Here is a 10,518-nt window from a genome sequence, read left to right on the forward strand (position 1 = left end):
AATTTGAACAGCCAGCAACAAGATCCAGGCAACAACGAGAGACAGTTGTCCCGGTTCCGCCAAGACCAGCTGCCATCAAACGGCCGTGACCACAGGCAGATGCTAAAAAAACGTCTTCAAGGGTGACCGAACTGGAAGAAAAAGAAAGCTCATGGAGGAAGGGACCGAAGGGCGAACCCGCACAAGAAGGAAGATCAACCAGACCGCAGTCTTCGCTACCTTCCAGGACTGGGCAGAAAACAGGATGTCTGAATATCACAAAGATAAGTAAAACTTTATGTTACTTTGAAACCGTAAGTTAATTTTCCAATCTTACTGCAAGTGGCAGAATTCAAGAATTTTTACCTCATGTGAGGCCTACCTTTATCGCCAAAAAGGCGAGAAAGGAGTTGTTACCTATTTTGGTATTGTTTTTCAGTTACTCGCGAGTAAAACTAAAATTAATGTATAATAGGAATGTGTAAATACTTGAATATTGAAAAAGCATTGATAATTTTTGAGAAAGGTACCTTAAGAAACTTGTAAAAATTATTGTATAAAATTTTATTTAAAAGATTCTGGCAAGAAAGAAGTTTTAATCTGAAAGACTTTTGAAATGTAGAATTTCAATGCAGAAGAATTGGCACTTGCTTGGAAAAGAATAGAAGTTAACAATGTACTACTAATGTATGTTTTAAAATGCGTAAAATTAACGGCATGTTAATATGTCCTTATATACAATGTGAACTGTTATCTTAAAAGTTAAGAAATATTGTGATATGTTAAAAGTAAAAATATTAGAGTAATGCCAAAAATTTTAACTTATTCGTGTGACTGTAAAAAGAGCAAATTATTGTGAATATGTGATAAAGGTTGAATGAATGTAGTTAGGCTCTCTGACGCTACACTTCAGAGTTAGCCACTTTTCAGAATTGTAGCTCAGGGTTTAGAGATGAATATAAGGTGTGTTCTGAGGTTTTGTTATGTTGAATTTTAAGACGTTAGTGTTTTGATTGCAGGCGGTAGTGTTGAACACTTGTACATAGACACGCTCGTGTTTGGTGTTTTTCTTTACAACACAAGTCAGAGAGCACGGGGAGATAATTAAATAACGTCATGAATGAAATAAGAATTTTAAAGGAGAAATATAAATATTCATGTTACTTGCCATTTGATTGTGTAACATTTCATTAAACTAGTTTTCCTTCCATAAGGAACCAGATTTCAACAAAGAAACTCCTGTTTATAGATGCAGTACAGATGAAAATACTTGTCCATAGAGATGATAATGTAAAAACGACTTTTTAATATCTAGTTTCTAGAGAGAAATGTTTGTAAAAGATTGGCCTCGCGTTAGATTCTAGAGCTAAAAGTTTTCAACAAGGTCGTTTTAGACCTCAGTTTCAAACTAATTAACTCTGGCGGATAGTATGTAAGGATCCTAAGTTTTACTAACGTTTTTGATGTCATTTAAAACGCTTAATTACAGGGCCGTAGTATAATACACAACCCCCCAAACCCAGAAGTATAGCGATATACAATAGTGACGTGATCGAAGATTCTTTGGAAATAATCGTTGTCATCGAATGACATGCATATTCTATTTAAGTAATCGTAGTCATCGGCTTTAATATTCTTTGAAAATGATCATTGTCATCAAATAATCATTGTAAAGAATCATTCTCATCGGATAATCATTGAAAATAATCCTTGTCGTTACATAAAGGGGCATAGTAGCTGATGTATAAAGAATTGTACTCAAATTCTAATCAAAAGAATCGCATATGTATGCAATTTATCATATGATCATTATTTACAGCAATGATTCTTATATGTTTTCGACCTACGGCTCCTAATGACGCCGCGGAAAACTTGCGCAACAGTGACAAAAAGAATATTTAAAAATACAATAAAAGCTTGAAAGCTAGGGAAAATGTGTGAATTTATTTTCCTTTTATTTAAATGAAGCTTAATGTTTTTAAAGGAAATTGAATATTGTAAACAGGAGTCAGCAGTTTAAATATATGTGGGATTTTGCCTCTTTGTTTTTTTTTTTTTTTTTTTTCTTCGTAACATCATATCCTCCGGAACGGGGGGGGGAGATTTGAGTTTAGAAGGAGGTACCCTCGGATTTCAAAAATTCTTGGTAAAACTTTTAGACTATTGTTATCTTCCTACGACTATCACTCGAGATGTTATATAAAATTTCGGAAAGCGCTGGAGATCAAATTGATTTATTTAGAAAAATGATGGCTCTTCTCACTCTCAAATCGTATTGTTTAAGAGAAATTTTTAAGTTAAAAAAATATGAAATAAATAGTATTGCCAAACTCGAAACTTATTGTTATTATTTACGGTTATATTCTGAGTTGAAGAAAGCACGTGATTCCATATAACGTCACTGTATGTCGAAAAATATTTCGTTAATTTCAGTATTTTAAATGAATAGCTGCTTTTGGCAACTTTTATGTTTCACCTTTAGATACGTGACACGACATGCTATCGCTACGTTAATTCTTTTATTGAGATTTTGCAAATTTGTTATATTAAAATAAATTTAAATCATAACTTCAAATGTATTACCCCAAGTGTCAAAGTTCTTTGTTTCCTGACTTGGCAAGAAAAATTTATTTACGAATAGCTGGTTGCTTGGAAAGAATGAATACATTTTCTTCATAGTGAAATGTTTCTATGCATTTTATGCTATTCTAATTTTATTTATAAAAATTTAATTTCTTTTATTGTATAGTTCCTTTCTGAGCAGAAGTTTAAACTTCTGTAGGTATTTAACATATTTTAGATAAATGTTACTTTACTACAGTACATAATTTTTTTTTTCAATTTACTAAAATGTCTGAACGCAAGAAGACAGCACAAATGTTACAGCGAGCTACATAAAAAATGAACTAAAAAGCACTAGGAGACTCAGCAGGCAAGTAGAAGAAAACTTGCATGCTTCAAAAATGAATGAAGATACAACTAGAAACTCAGCAGGCAAGCATAGTGACAAGAAAGGTTACGCATTCAAGAAACTGAAGAAGAAACGAATAGGAGTTCCAGCAGACAAGCAACAACTCAAGAAACTTCGCTTGCTCAAACTGTATCAGAAACTAGTAGCAGACGCAAAAGACATTCAGAAAACCAAGAATCACTGCGTGCTCCGGAAAGGTAAGCAGAAGCGAAACGGAGGCCCATTAGGCAAGCGGAACATCAAAAGAATATGCGCGATGACGGGAAGAAGCCGCAAGTAAACGAAGGATGCAAGACTGTCCGCGTCATCGTCAGATTCGACAGGAAATACCAGAACAGCTCAAGAAGCTGCATAAACAACTCAAGACGCTGCAGATTACGGACAATTTCGGTGCGAAGAGGCAGAGCTCATACGAGGAAACAAGCTTCGCATGAACGCATCACGACATACACGTAGTACTCTTCACAATGCAGGAAGTTTACTTTGAGCAACACACTGTATACGTAGAGCTCGTAGACATATATAGTAAAGATTTTGCTTTGTCAACAGCCCCCTAGTAAAATGTATGAAGTTTATATTGACATCTCACAATACCTGAAAGAAATTTTTCTATTTACTTCTTCATTTACTATTTTCTTAAATTTCTTATCAGTAATCCTGTCTATATATTATAGATATCAAAATCAGAAAAAAATTAATTAATTATCTTTAAATGTATCTAAGTGATGAATACTTCGCCCCTGTTCGTACCGAAACAACACGATGTAATTGTAGATACCTAGAAAGTAAAATGTATTCAGCAGGCTGTACAGCAAGCGACACCTATAAATGGTGATAACACAAGAATGTTATATAATGTTATATACTGGCAGAATTTTAAAAAAAGAACATATACATCAGTGTTTTAAAAATACGAATTTTGCATCAAATTGCAAAACAAATATCTTAAAATCTGCCTTTCCATGCATAAGAGTTCAGGATTCGGAAAATTATATTTTCGTAAACGGTTTAGCAAAAATAAGAGAAATTATTGCCTTGAGAAATGGATAATCTTGGTATGAATACGAATTACGCCAAGACTACTCGTCAATGGTTATTTTGAACACGCCCTTAATGTATATATATAACCCTTAAAAAACGTAAAGTGAGTGAATCTACTATTCGAGTGTGTCTTTATATCTTGAGTATTTAAGAAATAAGAATTGCATTTATCTATCTCGAAATAGCTAACGCTATTGCCCGAATAACAACGTTTATTTAACACTTGATATAAGCAACTTCATATATATCTTGAAATAAAACATAAATTTCCTAATCAGATACTACCAATTGCAGAAAAAATACAAAAATAATGGAATTTCTAATAACACTACAAGTAACATACCGAGGAATAAATTGCGCTGCAAAACTGATGCAATCTACAATATGTAAACCACAAAATGTATGTACCGCTATAGAAATGCAATAGAATGAGAAATGGAACTGTGATGAGATTTATAATGAAAAATTTACCATAAACTATTAGTATATGATATAAGTAAATATATACTTTTAATACTATTCATTTAAATATGTTCAAACGTTCATAATATTCTTTACTTACAAACGCTTCTTCATCCATCGAAGCATAGCACAAGCCATTCTCAATTCAGTGCTGGTGCACGTCAATAAAATAAGGATAAATCAAAATTTTTACAAAAAATCAATCGCTTTGACTCGTTTCTCAAAAAACGTATATCTACAGATGCAGTATTAATATATCACATCAATATAATTCGGGATCATAAAATCACCAAACAACGCATTAAACGCAAAAAATCGCATTAAGGCAGAATGAAGAATTTTCACTCTTACAATGACTTTTACAACAATATATAATAGAATCGAATTTCTAAACTAAGTGTTCATTGTTACACCATATTTCATTCTTGGGGAACCTTTCATGGTTGTTCAGTAATTCTAACTGTTAACTGGTATAAAAAGAATTATGATTTCATATATATGCACAGACTTATATATGTATTATATTAACACGTATCTGTAATAACATACATCATCTTATATTATATGTATTCGCATAATTCTAAATTAATTATACTAGTCAACATAATTTGTATATTGATAGCAGCACAGTTTTAAAATTATTTATTGCTCTCTGCTTGCTAAGGATTATATAATTAAGTACAGTGGTTCCTCGACAAACGAGTTTAATATGTTTCGTAACCTTGCTCGTATCTCAAAGCAATTTTCCGCATTGAAAGTAATCGAAATGCCATTAATCCGTTCCAGCTCCCAAAACACGACCTGAGCTGTTTTTTTAAGTGTTTTTGAATAAGAAAAATGTAGTTTCTTATTCAAAAACAAGAAGAAACATTTATTTATAAATAACAAATACATATTCTATAAAAACATAATTAAAAGAAAAAGTGCCTACGGAAGCGCTTAATTTTTGTCACTGGTCTTCGCTCTTTTTGTCATGATCTGCTCATTTTCACCCGCAGATCGTTTAAAAAAACTGTCCAAGGAGGTTTGTTTCTTCTTACCTGTCAAGGTATTGCGGAATCGAGTTAGGCAAGTTTCGTTGAACAACTCCGATTTAGGAGTAGTTGCAAGATTTTCGCGGTGATTTTTATCCACGAACTCTACAACTTTATCCCACATTCTCAAGATCTGTTTTATATCTCTTGTAGGGATAACCTCCTCCATCTCTGGCTCCTCTTCAAAACTAATTTTTCGTTGAACCACCGTATGCTGTTGCAAATGCAGATCGTGTAACTCCTCGGTTGTCAGCTCCTGAGACTGTTCCTCTACGAGTTCGTTCACATCTCTCTCCTCCACCTCCAGACTCATGGATTTTCCCAGAGAAACAAGCTCCTCTACCACTGACACTTTGGGTTCCAATACTTCGAATTCTCTTTCAGCTACAGCCTCAGGCCACAGCTTCTTCCATGCAGACGTTGTAACGCCCAGCCAGGCCTGAACAATAATTCTTAGGCACATCACGATGTTAAAGTGGTTTTTCCAGAACTCTCGAATGGTAAAGTTTGTGTTCTCTGTCACCTCAAAGCAGCGGCGAAAAATGTGCTTGGTGTACAAATTCTTAAAATTAGAAATCTCCTGCTGATCCATGGGCTGCAGGATAGGAGTGGTGTTGGGTGGTAGGTAGGGAAATTTTATATACTTGAACTCTTCGAGTAAATCATCTTCGAGATTTGATGGGTGAGTAGGGGCATTGTCGAGGCCAACACCAGAACAGAACACCAGAATTATCCACTCCACAAAGAAGTTCATTCTGTCCCACGCCTTCGGATTTGCCCTCCACATATCTTCTTAAAATTATAACTGGCAGGTTTTCTTTTAAAATATTATATGACTTAAAGCCTCTGGGGTTTTCCGAATGGTATACTAGCGGAGGCTTGATTTTACAGTCGCCATTCGCATTGACGCAAATTGCTAGATTTAATCTATCCTTAATGGGTTTGTGACCTGGCATCTTCTCCTCTGCCGTTATGTAAGTTCTATTCGGCATCCTTTTCCAGAAATGCCCTGTCTCGTCACAGTTGAGGACTTGCTGGGGGGGATGTATCCTTTGGCTACTATCTGTTCGGAAAACATTTTGATGTAAACATCAGCTGCCTTTACATCCAGATTTGCTGCCTCACCATGCCTGACGACGGAGTGAAGGTCGATCCTTTCCCTAAAGTTGTCAAACCAGCCCCGACTGGCTTTAAACGGGTCTTCCGATTCCACGTTTGTAGAAGTGTGTGGGATCTTCTTTAGAAAATAACCGTAAATCGCTCGTAAATAACTCGTAATAGTGCCTTCTCACATATGATGCTTTGTGTTAAGGTTCCTCCTTGAAGCTGCTTCTCTCTCACTCACACCATCAGTAGTTTCTCCATGTCTTGACGGAGAGAGGTCGGAGCTTAAAAATTATTGTAACGCCCTAAGTTGGCGTTATACTTTAGAACTCCTTTTGTTCAAGCACAGTAAATATCATTGATGTGTTACGCCCGTACATCCTCCCCAAGTCAATTACTCGCACACCTTGCTCATGGTTTTCTATTATTTAACACTTTAATTCAATAGACATCATCTTCTTCTTTGGACCCAGGTTTTTAAAAACAAATATGATAATGTTTTCTAAATGTACAAAAAGCAAAAAACGCGAACCCAACTTATCAAAAATGCTTCCAAAACGAGGGAAACAAGCACTCAGACTGAGGACTAGTCTGAGGTGGGAGAACTGTTAGACGCTGCACACGACACCTACATGCGCGCGCATGTTGCGGTCGTGTACAGCGGTGTAGTGTGCGATTCCTCGTATCTAAAATCTTGCTCTCGTCTCAAAGCAAAAACATCGCTCGCTCGGTAGTTCCTGTCTCAAAACACTCGTATGTTGGGGCACTCGTATATCGAGGTACCACTGTAAATACAGTTTATAGTTTTTTTAATGTGACAATCATTATAAGCCATGTAGATTTTTCCTTGTGGCTTCATTTGTTTTCTCTTCCAAAATTTCGAACGTGCAACAGTTTTGTCATTTTCGGGCTTTTGGTATGGAAAGTGAGAAAATGAGATAAGACCAGAATGAACTTCAGTTCTGAACTCTGCAGTTCAGCTTAGAGTAAGGAGTATTGACAGATTTATGTTCGCTCTTTACGTGCGCTTTTCATCGTATTTTCTTCATCATTCTCAGCACTTTAAAGTGAGAACTACTAGCAGTGTTCCTTTATATTTCGTATATTTTTGGAATTATATTTTTTTACTCGTACTTTTCGAAAACCTCCAGAATTGTTTAGTGTTTTTTCGGGACAAATAAATTCTAACAATCTACCAGCTCTTCCGCATGCTTTACGAACCTTTATGCCAGGAACAATTTTGGGTGTTAGAAGTAGGACAGAATGCTAGTGACAAGAACAATTGAGGAGCATCTGAGGCAGCTTGTGACAGTCTTTGCTGCGTTCCAGGAAGATATAAAAGGAGAGGTTGATTCCTTTACAGAAGAGATAAATGCGTCCAACAAAAGAGGGAAAGGGGAAATAATACCAGTTCAAGGAAAGATGGAATCGATCCAAAATTGATACTTAAGCTTGTCAAGAAGAAATAAAAGACAACAGTAGAAGATTTTCGAGGATTTTGAAAGCAGAAATAACATGGTCGAAAGGAGAGTTAGAGAAACTGGAGAACGTGTTTCTGCTGTCAAACAGCAAATCAAAGAAAGAGTTAATGCTGTCAAACTACAAATCAAAGGAAGAGTTTCTGATGTCGAACAACAAATCGATGACAGAGTTTCTGCTGTTGTCGCCAAAGAATCTGACAGCTTTAACACATTCATAATGACAACTGGAGACGATTCTGATACCTTTAAATAGGTACCTATGTTTTCCGACCCATTTTGTCATGCTTTCCACGTGTGATGGAAAAAACATTTGACATATGTACAAGGCTCAGTTCTGTATAGCTCCAAATGGAAATGGGTAGGATTCCGAAGACAAACCTGTAGTTTCGCAGCTTCTCTGAGAATAGAAGAAGACGATATCGGTCCCACTCTTCTAGAAACCCAGAGGCTAGATTTTGATGCTGTACCCGGTACGCTAAAGCTCTACTAAGAAGTGTTTAAAAGACTACAGAAGGCTGCAGTTAATATCTCGACAGCAGAAGCTCAACAAAATAATCCAGAAGCTCGCCATTGTTATGGAAATGCTCTCCCATCTCTCCTTTTTTGACTGCTCAACAGAAATACGTGAAGTACAATCCATGAAATACTTCCTCGGTGGCATACGGGAACCTGAGGTATAGAAACAACTGCGAATAGTGGATCTCAAGGATTTAAAAAATGCCTAGAGTGTACGCCATGAAAAAAGTGGCAGTCCTTTCAGAAACTTGCACACACCATTGCCCAATCGGAACTACTCCAACCCAGAAGCTAGTGGACAAGTGACAGCTCGTCCAGGCAGTCTACCCACTTAAGTAAGTGCCTTAAGGCGGAACAGACGTCAGACGAAAGCGACCTTAGTATGCTAGAACTGCAGTGGTGATGAACACTTACGAAAGAACTGCAGAACACATTAGGACACAGAAGATAATGCTGCTAATCAGCAAGAAGTCACGAAAACAAATCGTGGATGTTGAGCGGAATTTGCCAGAGATTGCCAGATATTGAGAAGTCCCACATAAAATCCTTTCAGATTTCGGTTATGGTTGGTGGCAATAATGGACTTCTCAATCATGAGGCATAAAAATAGAGTTCCCTTAGTATAACAATCGATACATGAGTAATTTACCATCATCCAAAACCTCAAGTCGAGATGATAGAACCAGCATGAACAGAACTTTTCCTTCCAGGATTATAGCTGAAAACAGAAATTTCCGGTAAGGCATTATGAAATATGCTAAGAACGTTAAGAGCACGAAATGAGTACTAATAATATGTTCTTTCGTTGAATTATCAAGGCCGTCATTCCGGTGAAGGTTGAAACGTAAGTGCCAAAGCTTAAGTCATTGGGGAATGAGAAGTGGTTGCATCACGTTCTCCACTGAACTACGTTAAGGGGTCTCGTACACCTTAAAACCCTCAAAATCTCTGAATATGATCCTGTTGTAAGAATTGGGATAGCATATTTATTTTTAAAGCTATTACTTCCAGTTTTTTACAGCTGACTACATAGCACAGCTGAATTAATAAGCAAATAGTTTGTGTTGCCACAAATGTTTTTATAATTTAATCTTCTTTGTGAGGTAATTTTTTATATGTTCCCTTAACACTCCCACTTTGCGTGCACAATTTAAAACATTCTGTTATATATTTTAACTTCATAGTTAATATACAGCTTGTATAGCATCTAAAGACTACTGTGAACCAAAAATCTTAAGAATTTCATGTTAAATTCTCATTTCATTTAGAACTAAATTTATACAATGCATTTTAATAAAAAAATTTTAATATTTCCATGCGTAAAATTTTTGACTATTAAAATATTCAATATATTTTTTGCTTCAGTTAGATGATAATACTCATATAAAGAAGTCCATTAAATTTAAAGTGTGTACCAAGAACCGTTTTTAAAATATCATGCGCGCAACAGTGAAAATTTATGTTTTGAGATAATCAAGTTTTAATGTAAATATTTTTTTAAATACTTCTCTTGTTATAAAATATATAAAATGCTTATTTTCTGAGAGATATTGCAATATTATACAATTTCCAATAGTTGGTATAAGCATAATTAATGTAAAATAAGCTGCCATCATCAAAGTATAACATATCAACTAAAAATGATTTGCAACTTCTACGCTATCAATGATACAACTAAATTTTTCTTACAAATTGGAACTTACTTATAGGCAAATGTTTCAGGTAAAGTTCTCTGTAATGTATTATTGTATATCAAACATATAAATCATTTAATAGTTCTTCCACAGAGTAACTTTAGCATACTCTAAATGCTATGTATACAACTGGGAAAAATGCATTTTAAGAAAATCGAGTTTTGATGCAAATATTTCAGTATACAACTTTTTAATAATAAAGTGCATAGTATATTTATTTTCAAAATGATATATTT

This window comes from Stegodyphus dumicola, chromosome 10 (assembly GCF_044657685.1).
Source record: "Stegodyphus dumicola isolate Sdum_Otavi_A_Nest chromosome 10, ASM4465768v1".
In the NCBI taxonomy this organism is placed as follows: domain Eukaryota; kingdom Metazoa; phylum Arthropoda; class Arachnida; order Araneae; family Eresidae; genus Stegodyphus; species Stegodyphus dumicola.